This window comes from Ammospiza caudacuta, chromosome 6 (assembly GCF_027887145.1).
Source record: "Ammospiza caudacuta isolate bAmmCau1 chromosome 6, bAmmCau1.pri, whole genome shotgun sequence".
Taxonomy (NCBI): Eukaryota; Metazoa; Chordata; class Aves; order Passeriformes; family Passerellidae; genus Ammospiza; species Ammospiza caudacuta.
Window position 1 is genome coordinate 174700 of NC_080598.1, and position 9958 is coordinate 184657.

Below are 9958 nucleotides of genomic sequence, written 5' to 3' on the forward strand. Positions count from 1 at the left end.
CGGCTAAATGCGGCTGTAATCGGCTAAACTCGGCCATTGTCATCTGCATTCGGCTGGACTCGACCCTTCGGCACGGATCGCCTCGCTTCGGCCGAACTCGGAGCCGCTCTCTGCGCTCGGCGCGGCTCGGCTCGCTTCGGCCGAACTCGGAGCCGATCAGTGCGCCCGGCGCGGCTCGGCTCGCTTCGGCCGAACTCGGAGCCGCTCTCTGCGCTCGGCGCGGCTCGGCTCGCTTCGGCCGAACTCGGAGCCGCTCTCTGCGCTCGGCGCGCCTCGGCTCGCTTCGGCCGAACTCGGAGCCGCTCTCTGCGCTCGGCGCGGCTCGGCTCGCTTCGGCCGAACTCGGAGCCGCTCTCTGCGCTCGGCGCGGCTCGGCTCGCTTCGGCCCAACTCGGAGCCGCTCTGTGCGCTCGGCGCGCCTCGGCTCGCTTCGGCCGAACTCGGAGCCGCTCTCTCCGCGTTCGGCTGAGCTCGCCTCGGCTCGGCTCCCTGACGGCGGGCAAGCGGCGCCGCCTCACGTTAAACTCGCCCGGCTCGGGGCTCTCCTCCTGCCGCGTCCCGCGGGCGGCCCGGCCATCGCACGGACACGACCGGGAGCGCGGCGTGGCACAGGAGCTCATTGGGCTGTGACCGCACTCGCGCTAATTAGCGCGCACGAGAGCAGCGGGCTCGGTTCGGCTGAGCTCGGCTCCGTTCAGGCAGCCTCGCAAGCCTGGCCTCGGTTCGCTCGAGGCCGTCAGGTTCCGCCGGTCTCGCCTTGGTTCGGCTGAGCTCGTTCCATTCGACCGAAGGAGGCGTCGTTCGTGTTTTTACAAATATCTTTCTATATTGACTGTATGTTTCTATATTTAGTTTTATACTTCTATAATACTTTCATTATTCCAAATAAAAACCCCGTCTCTAACCAAATAAATAAAAAAACCCCTTCTTTTAAAGGATATTGAAATGTTTTTTATTTATACTTTGTATAATTATACATTCATATTTTAATTTATCGTTTCTTTGGATGTATTACATTAATAATGATATATATATAAAATTTTAAAATATATTTAAATTATTATTTAAATTATGTATAATATCTACTGCTACAACTAATTTTTTCTTATATTTTTAATTTTTATATTTATCTGTATGTATTTATTATATATTTCTAAACTTAGATTTCTACCTTTATATTATTTGTATTTATAATTTTTACAATCAAAACCCTTCATATTGACCAATAAAGAAAACCCACTTTATTTAAGTATTTTAAAAATATTTTCATGTTTATAATTTTCATATTTATATTTATAATTTGTTCAATATTACATGAGAACACACCTGCTCCTGCACCGCAGTGGGGCTCCTTCTCCTGGGGACCTTGGGGTGCCCCAACGGCATCAGAGCCCCGAGTCTTCACCCCCTTCTCCTCTATTTAGAAACTACACTGGAACTTTTTTCTGGAAATAAAGACATTACCTAAATCCTCTCCCCGTGTCCTAGACAGATGGATATTCAGTTATTAGTTGGCTGGGCAGCAGTTTCTTAAATAGAATGATAAACAAGATGTGAACATTTCAGCTACAAGCAAATAGGCAAATCTGAACAAGGTACTGGTGGCCAACACCAACCACCGAAGTTATTTTGAAGCAATTTTTTAGACAATAAAATACTGATACCACAAAAATTAAGAAAAAGCTAACTACTGGCTAAGAAAGAAGGAAAAATTAACTTTTGACAGCAACAACATTCCAACCACACAGGCTTTTTCCCGATGTCATACCTTATAACTACCTCTCTTGGGAATTCTCATCATGTATCCCAAAAGGAATAAATACCTTAGAGCGTCCTAAAGCAAAAAGTAGCACACATGAGCTCCTCACACTCCCAGGAGGCCAGCACAGCGTGCACTGAGTCTGCAACAAATTCCGCTCACTGAGGGTCTGCAAACAAAGGTTCAACTGATGGACTGAACTGATTGTAAAGGGAGGTTTTCTAAGCACAGAAGCACAACAAAGAACAAGCAGAAACAATTCTTAAATAAATCTGCAAGTTTTATTTAGCATATATGCGACTGATTTCCACGCTGTGGATTCTGACTTGGATTCGTCTGTAGGTTCAGGAAGATGACAATGCACACTCTGCCCTCCCGGAGCCCCCCAAAGCAGCTGAGCGCTGCTCCGTGCGCTCAGATCATCAGGAGCTGAATTACACGTGCCTGCATGGACTGGAACTGCTCTGCTGCAGATTCAGGAGCTGATGGCAGAGAGGGGCTGGCCGAGGCGTCGTCCCAATTCCATTTCTGTGTGACGAGAAGCGGTTTGTTCCCAACGGGTGCAACAATCCCCAGCTCGCTTCCGTGGTGAGTACCGATGGCACGCAAATGGCAGCCCGAGGAAATCGTGTTCTGGGCTCTAAGTGGTCGGGACAGGGTCTGATGTTTTGTTTTGTAATTGTATGATGATCAGTACAACAGAGCTCTGATGGATGACATGGCAACACAGAATTAAAAACCCCTCGATAGGATTACATCGACTTCTAGGAAAAGACAAAAGCTTAGGACCCTTCTGAAATCTACTTTTAATCCAAAGCACGGGGCTTGTCAGCACGCTGCACCTTCCAGCTTTTCAAAGCAGCTTACCTCTGAAGACCAGCAAACACTGATTTCTACAGAAACAACGGGCAACCCCCAGGCTAACCTCAGCACCACTGTTTAATAGGGGACCTGCCAGCGTGCCAGTCCAGCTTCAAGTGTGCTTTACTTCAGTCTAACATCCCCTCAAAATTCTTCTCACATCTTCCAACCCTGAAATCTTATTTTCCCCTAAAGCTTCTCTCCATTAGCAATTTCCAAGTAACATGGTATTTTTACAACATTCAAAAATGTCATGCTGGACTGTGCTACAGAGTAATCTGCAAATACAAGCTTAGCAAAGTTTGAATTGACTTGTCCAGAGAAAAAACCTACAAGTGAACACCTACACCCGCCTACAAAGAGCTAACAAGCCCCTGGCAGCTGCCAGCATCAAAGCACAGCGGATGTTTCTAATACAGGGTAAGGATAACAATATCACCTCCTGTTCTCTCCAGCTTCTTTTCCCTGCAGTCGTATTTTGCTTCTTATGATTTTTTTAGTCTCTGCATCTTCTTGGACAGCACCGAGCCCGACGGCAAGGAGACGAGTCTTTCCCTGCCGTGCGGAGAGAACCAGGAAAACAGTTAAAGTAAGAACAGGGCAGTTTGAAATTCATACTTGCAACGAGAAGCAGCGCCTAACCAACAGAACAAAAGGAAACAAACCATGATACCTGCCTGGGGACAGAAGACATATAAACTCTCCAGGATTTACAATTCCAGCGACCAACCCCTTCAGGACAGCAGCCAAGTGTCCCATGGGGTGGTGCTGCACCAAAGAACCATCTGAGAGGTTCCAAAGAGTGAAATGCACAATATTTTGCAAAGACAAAAAATCTTGCAAAATAACAAAAATACAACAGATGTAAACTACAGGGCAAGAGTACAAGTGTTACCTTTGGGAGCTGGAACCATCCAGGTGAGCACCTGATAACTGCATCCTCACCAGAGTTTGAGCCCTTCAGGACACAGAAGGGTTTTCCCCAGGAATTTCACAGACTGAGTTTTGACAGAAGCGCGCTCGCCGGATCCTCAGAAACGTCGCCCATTCTCCAGGTGTCTGGAGAGAACTGCAAATGGCTCTCGCGTAGTTTGAGCTAGCTCTGTAAGGTCTCGGGGGAATTTCACCAGATGCAACCAAATTGGGCAACTCCCAGTGGGACAGAAGGAACCCAAAGCTTGGGTTCGCAGAGCCGCAGCAAATACTGAGGAAACAAACAAAACAGCATCAAAAATAATAAACCATCCTTCTTTTTTCTCTTGCTTTTGTTTTTTTCTTATTCAGATCAGCACAGCAATTAAAGACAAGGTGAAAAACTCACCATTACTGAACATTTCATCACCTGTAAGCTGAGCATCCTTAGCATAGAGGACTCCAAAGTTAAAATTCACCCATCCCTGGGAAAGAAAACCAAATATCGTATGATAAACAGTCAAACAGCAGACATAAAAATTTGTTTCCTCTAAGGACTTTCAGGTACGTATGTATCTTTGCATTACACATGAGAACATACACTTTAGACCATCACCTAATACATAATAATTTACCTTTAAATTTTGATAGTATAGCATGAATTTTTTACTTAAATTGGTGATCTATTATTATTCAGTTGGTGCCTAAAAGTATTTCTGCTGTCACGTTCAAAAAAACATGAATTTTTTTTTTACTGTAAGGAGCAATTGATTTCAAAGTCATCACAAGCCCGTCAAAACACAAAGCTCTGTTCACTGGACGGCTCTGTGAGCTAGAAGTAGTTAGGCTTGTACTTCCCTCTTGTTCTTCCAGAACCAATAAATCCTGTCAACAAAACCAGGATCTTTAGCCCACTGCTGTGAAAGATTCTACAAGGATGATGGCTTGATTTGTGTTTAGAAGTTTTGATTTGAAATGGCCAGACCAATGGATAAAGACAGTGTAAGTAGTATTACACATTACTATTATTATTATGTCTATTATTATTTTTACTAGTACTACTACTATTATTATCACCTGCTACTGGAAGAAACAAACCAGTAGTACCTATACTTAATTACTTTTATTTCCAGAAAATAATAAAGAAAAAGAACCAAACCAAAACAAGTCACTTCCTACCTTTTATATCAAGGGATGAAAAATTTCTCTTGGGCTCTTCTCCAATTTATCAAGACTCACAGCACTGAAAGGCAAACAAAACAGTGCTTTATAGAAGGCCAAGTGCACGTTGCAAGGCTGAGCCACCAACTGATTGCAGTGACAGCAGTTACAACACGAATCGTTCCCAGAGCCTCTGTTCCATGGAATGTTCTGTGGAACTGCCATTTCTTTCCCAAAATACTAACTTCCAACACTTCCTAAACGTATTTGGTATTTTAAAACAACAGAAGTTAGTGAGACTCTGTGTGGAGGTCAGGTTTAAATTTATTTCCTTCTAAAGCACAGAGCTCTGTTCCATCACCCTTCCCTTCGGCTCTACGCTGCATCATGGTGAGCATTTGAGGAGGGCTCAAGAACCAATTCTATTTCTCTCTTTTTCTAGCTCTCTCTATTCTTAAATCATTCCAGACAAGTCCAATGAAAAATGACAAGTTCAGCATCAAAGTCACACTTTTTCCCTTTGTCTGCTCAAGAACAGGCTCTAAATCCACTTCTTGCTGCCTTCAACGATTAAGACTTGCAAAACCATTTTTACATGTTTTACAGCTTTATCATAAAACCCACAGAACGCAAGCTCTCAATTACAGGAAAAGGTAATTCACAGGCAAATATCTAAAGGGATCACTTACTTGTAAATACATACCTTGACAGAGATCGCACTGAGAACGTTTCTGTGGGACTCTAAGGGAGACATATTTTCTGGGTTCCCTGGAAACAAGAAAAGCTAGGATATATTACAGGACATCCCCACTTTTTCTACATATTCAAATAGGATTTTTAATAAAAACAATTCAGTTAAAAAAAGAAGGAAGAAAACCAAGGTGATTTTACTCAGCTATATTTACTCCCGATTTAGAGAAAAAAAAAGTCACGGGTGCTGCAAAGAAAAAAAAAGTGAACCATAAACGCCTACAGTAGAATTTTAAAACAAGTGCTTGGATAAAAGAATCTTATGGAACGTGAAGTAGAAAAAAGTGAAACCACTATCAGACCTGCCACTTTTCTCACCATTGTACAAGAACATCCTAAAAGCAGTATAAAGTCACTGCCTAAAACCGGTCATGGGATGTAACCAAGAACAATTTAGGCATTTGCTAATCTAGACAGAAACCTTTTCTGGATGCTAGTGTCAAATCACAAGTTTTGTCTTTCAGAAGCTCGACAATGCTGGAAAGCATTTTCCCTGGGGCTCGGGAGGGCAGGGGCGGAAGCGGGGATGAGTTTGCAGCTCGCACCTGGGCCATCCGAAGGGTACAGCCCGCCGGCTCCCTGCGCTGGGCATTCTCCCGGCCATCTCGGGCTTTACCGCTCAGCGCCGCTCCGTCCGTTTCCACGGCGCAAAGAGCCACGAGCACTAACGCGGGCAGCAGCCCCGTCACGCCGCCGATGTCGCAGCGCTCCCTGCTCGCAACGCCCGACACGCGGCGGAGCCGCCTCCGCCCGCAGCACCGGCAGCAGCCCGAGGGAGACGGCTGCGGCTCGGGGGCTCCTCCGGCGCCTCCGCCAGCCCGAGGGCGGCCGCCCCACCGGGGCCGCGGGAGCGCCCGGCGCCGCTCGCCCGCGGCGGCTCCTGCAGCTCCCGGCCCGCGGCAGCAAAGCACCGCCTCGCCCTCCGCCATCGGCGGGCGGCAGCGCCCCCGCCCCCGGCACCGCTGAGTGAGGCCGACGAACCGGGCGGACGCTCCTTCCGCGCTCCTCAGCTCCACGCGGGCGCCCACACGGAGGCTTCGCCCCTCCAGCGTCGCCGTCCCGCGCGGGAGAGGCGCCGCCAGCTGCCCGCGCACAGCCCCGCGCGGCCGCCTGGCACGCCAGCCACTCACGGGCCGCGTCAGCCGTTGCGTCACACGCCGCGCCGGCAGCACGGCCTGCCGGGACTTGTAGTCTCGGGCTGACAGCCACGGCGCCGTCCCGCGCCACCGGGAGCTGCAATCCCTCCCGGGCATCAAACGGCTCCTTCGCCCCAGGGCGGGGAAGGACCCGAGGCAGCACCGCTCCTCCCGAATGCCCTCTCTTTTTCCCTCCAACTCTTTTTTCTTTTTTCACTCCGGTTTTCAACCCTTCCCTTCCCTCTTGCTCTCCTGCTTCCTTTCCTTTCCTTTCCTTTCCTTTCCTATCCCTTTCCCTTTCTTGTATTTCTGATCTTGGTTTATCTTTCTAGCTTTAGAATAAAACAGCAGCAGTAGAAACTGTCAGGATACCTGGGAGTAAAAAAAAACCTCCAAAACGAAAATGATTTAAAGAAAACTATTTATTCCCTGGGAGCCTGAAATTTTCTACTGCTGCACGTGACATAGAGCTTTTAACCCCTTCTTATAGATAGTTGATATTTGATACTTACTTTATACAGCGCCCCCTGCCGTCTGTCCCGGCGCACTGCAGCCCCAGCGCTCCCTGTCGTCTGTCCCGGCGCACTGCAGGCACAGCGCCTCCTGCCGTCTGCACAGGCGCACTGCAGGCACAGCGCTGCGGCGGCGTTCGGTTCTGTTGAATGAAACTCGGCTGAATTCGGCTCGGTTCGGCTCTTGGTCTAAACTCGTTTCAGTTCGGCTCTTCGGCCGAACTCGGCACGATTGGGCTAAACTCGGTCATATTCGGCACATTGTCTAAAAGCGGCCAGTGTCGGCTACACTCGGCTATCATCGGCTCTTGGTGTAAACTCGGCTGTTTTGGCCACACTCGGCTCTTCGGTTCAAGTCGGCTGTTTTCGGCTCCTCTGGGCTCCCCGGGGAAACTCGGCTCTTTTCGGCCACACTCGGCTCTTCGGCTCTTCGCAACTATTCGCCCCGGCTCGGCTCCCTCAGGGCGGGAAAGCGGCCGTGACAGGACCCCGGCACAGAGACCCGTTTACCCACATGCCTGTCACAAACCCGCCAAAATACGCTCGCCCGCGGCGCCGCTGAGACCACAGCGCGTGTCGGGTACAGCTAAAACGCCACAGAAAATCCCACTGGGGCCGCGCCGGCTTCGGTCTTACACGCAGGCAGCCCTGATAGTCGGACTGGGGCCTTCAATTTACGCGCCATTTCTGCCCCCATCTCGAGAAGGTCAATTAAAAGTCCGCGACACCCGCGACTCGCCGCTCCCAAGATGGCAGCCCTCTCGGCGCAGGGCTGCAGTACCGCGCTCTGCCCACAAGGCGGCAGCACTGCCGCCCGCCCCAGCCGGGGGCGCAGCGCGCCTCGGGGCTGCGGGCAGCGAAGGCGGCAAAAAACAACAGGGGCGACCCCCGACAAAAACTGCTCGGAAATAAATGCCAAAAACCCGCCGCTTACCCGACATGACCCAAACAAGCCCCGTTGTTTTAAATTAGATTTAAATACATTTGATATTTCTATTTTTCGTATTTATATTCACATGCATATTTATAGTGGACATGGATGCAGTATGTCATTTATACACTATATTATGTCTATTCCTTATACTATATTATGTCTATTCCTACTAATAATATTTATTTATCTTTTGTGGTTTTATAAATATCTTTATGTATTGATTCTATATTTATATTTTTAAAATTCTATTTCTATAACACTTTTATTATTTAAAATTAAAATCCCTTTCTAACTCAATACATACAAAAAAAACCTTTCTTTTACACTATATTGAAATATTTTTATAGTTATAGCTTGCATGACTATATTCAAATTTATATTTATAGTTTATATTGATGCATTACATTAATAACTATATATAATATGCACCTTATTCAAAACTATACGGGAATTATTTTTTAAATTATTTACCATATCTACTGCTACAACTTTTCTCCCTTATATTTCTAATTTTTATATAAATCTTTAATGTGTTTACTATTTATTTCTATACTTATATTTCTGCCTTTATATTATTTGTATTTGCAATTTTTATACTAAAACCCCTGCTTTGGCAAAGAAAAAGCAAAAACATTCATTGTTTTAAACTACCTAAATTTTTTAAAAAATTTATATTTATCATAATATACAACAAATGATAGATATATATAGATAGATAGATCACTTCCGTATTTATATCTATTTTATATCGATTTCCTATAATATTTTTAATCAGATATATACAGTATTACTTGTATTATATAATGTATCAATTTATGTTATTTTACCTTTACAATTTATTATTAAATTTTTTATATATCTGCATATAGTTGCAATACATTTATATTATTGTATTTTTGTTTGGGTCGTATTTACATTTATATTCTCTATTCATATATCTATAAACATACACAATACTCTATTAAAATTAGAATAACTTATTGAAACATATAATGACTTAAGTTACATGTTAAATTTTAAAATTGATCGAATATATAAAAATAAAATTGGCTCATTCCCATTGCTACACATCTATTTCTTTTATTTCAATAGAGTCATAATTGTATATTTAAAATCCAATTCCTAAATGAAATGACAGAACAAACAGCACCAAATTCCCACCAATATCTTCCAAAAACATCAAGGAATCTCCAACAGCCAAACAAGTGTCAGTGAAAAAACAAAGAACACTCTTTACAATAACAATTCTCATCACGACAGAAAAATGGAACCAAAATAAAAGAAAATCCTATAGAAACACACACAGCAAATTACAAAAAGTACTTAAAAAAGTCAAACCAATCTACTAAACTCAAGACAGTGCCACTCATCCTCAACGTTACTAAAAAAAAAAAACCAAAAAAAACCACCAAAATTCTCCAAAATTCTACCTCTACACTAACTCAAAGAATAAACAATCCTCTGTAAAAATAACGTTAAAACCTGAACTAATTAACAAAATGGAAAAACATCTCAACCACTAAAAACTAAGAAATTAACTACCCAAATAAATAAATACTTTAAAAACCCACCATATAAATACCCGTGTTCCCAAAAAAAGCCCTGATAAACAATACTCAAATACATTAAAAGACAACAACAAAAGAAAATAAAGAAACCAACAACAAGAATAATACCAAAAAACAGATAAACTTAAATCTGCAACAAAAAAATTATTCCCAACTGAATAAACCCATAGTGCCTCAAGCGATCAAAATAAAAATACCACCTAGAGACAAACACAAAGACTAAAGACAAACGTAACCATAAACAATGTCCCCCAAATTACCCGTAACCATAAAACATACACTACAATCGAACAAACCAAACACATAAAAGCCCTGGAAGACGATAAACACACATGCAATTACCGAGATTAAAAACCCGCGGCTAC

The 9958-nt window shown here is 44.5% G+C and overlaps 1 long non-coding RNA gene across 1 annotated transcript; it reads right to left on the reverse strand.

Moving 5' to 3' along the window:
- Positions 1-1730: 1730 nt before the first annotated feature.
- On the reverse strand, positions 1731-7734 carry LOC131559296 (uncharacterized). The gene is made up of 7 exons (XR_009274859.1): positions 7092-7734; positions 5397-5461; positions 4712-4775; positions 3942-4017; positions 3516-3824; positions 3060-3175; positions 1731-2465 (listed from the first exon to the last, which is right to left on the reverse strand). It is a non-coding gene; the product is annotated as an uncharacterized LOC131559296 (long non-coding RNA).
- Between the last annotated feature and the right edge of the window lie 2224 nt (positions 7735-9958).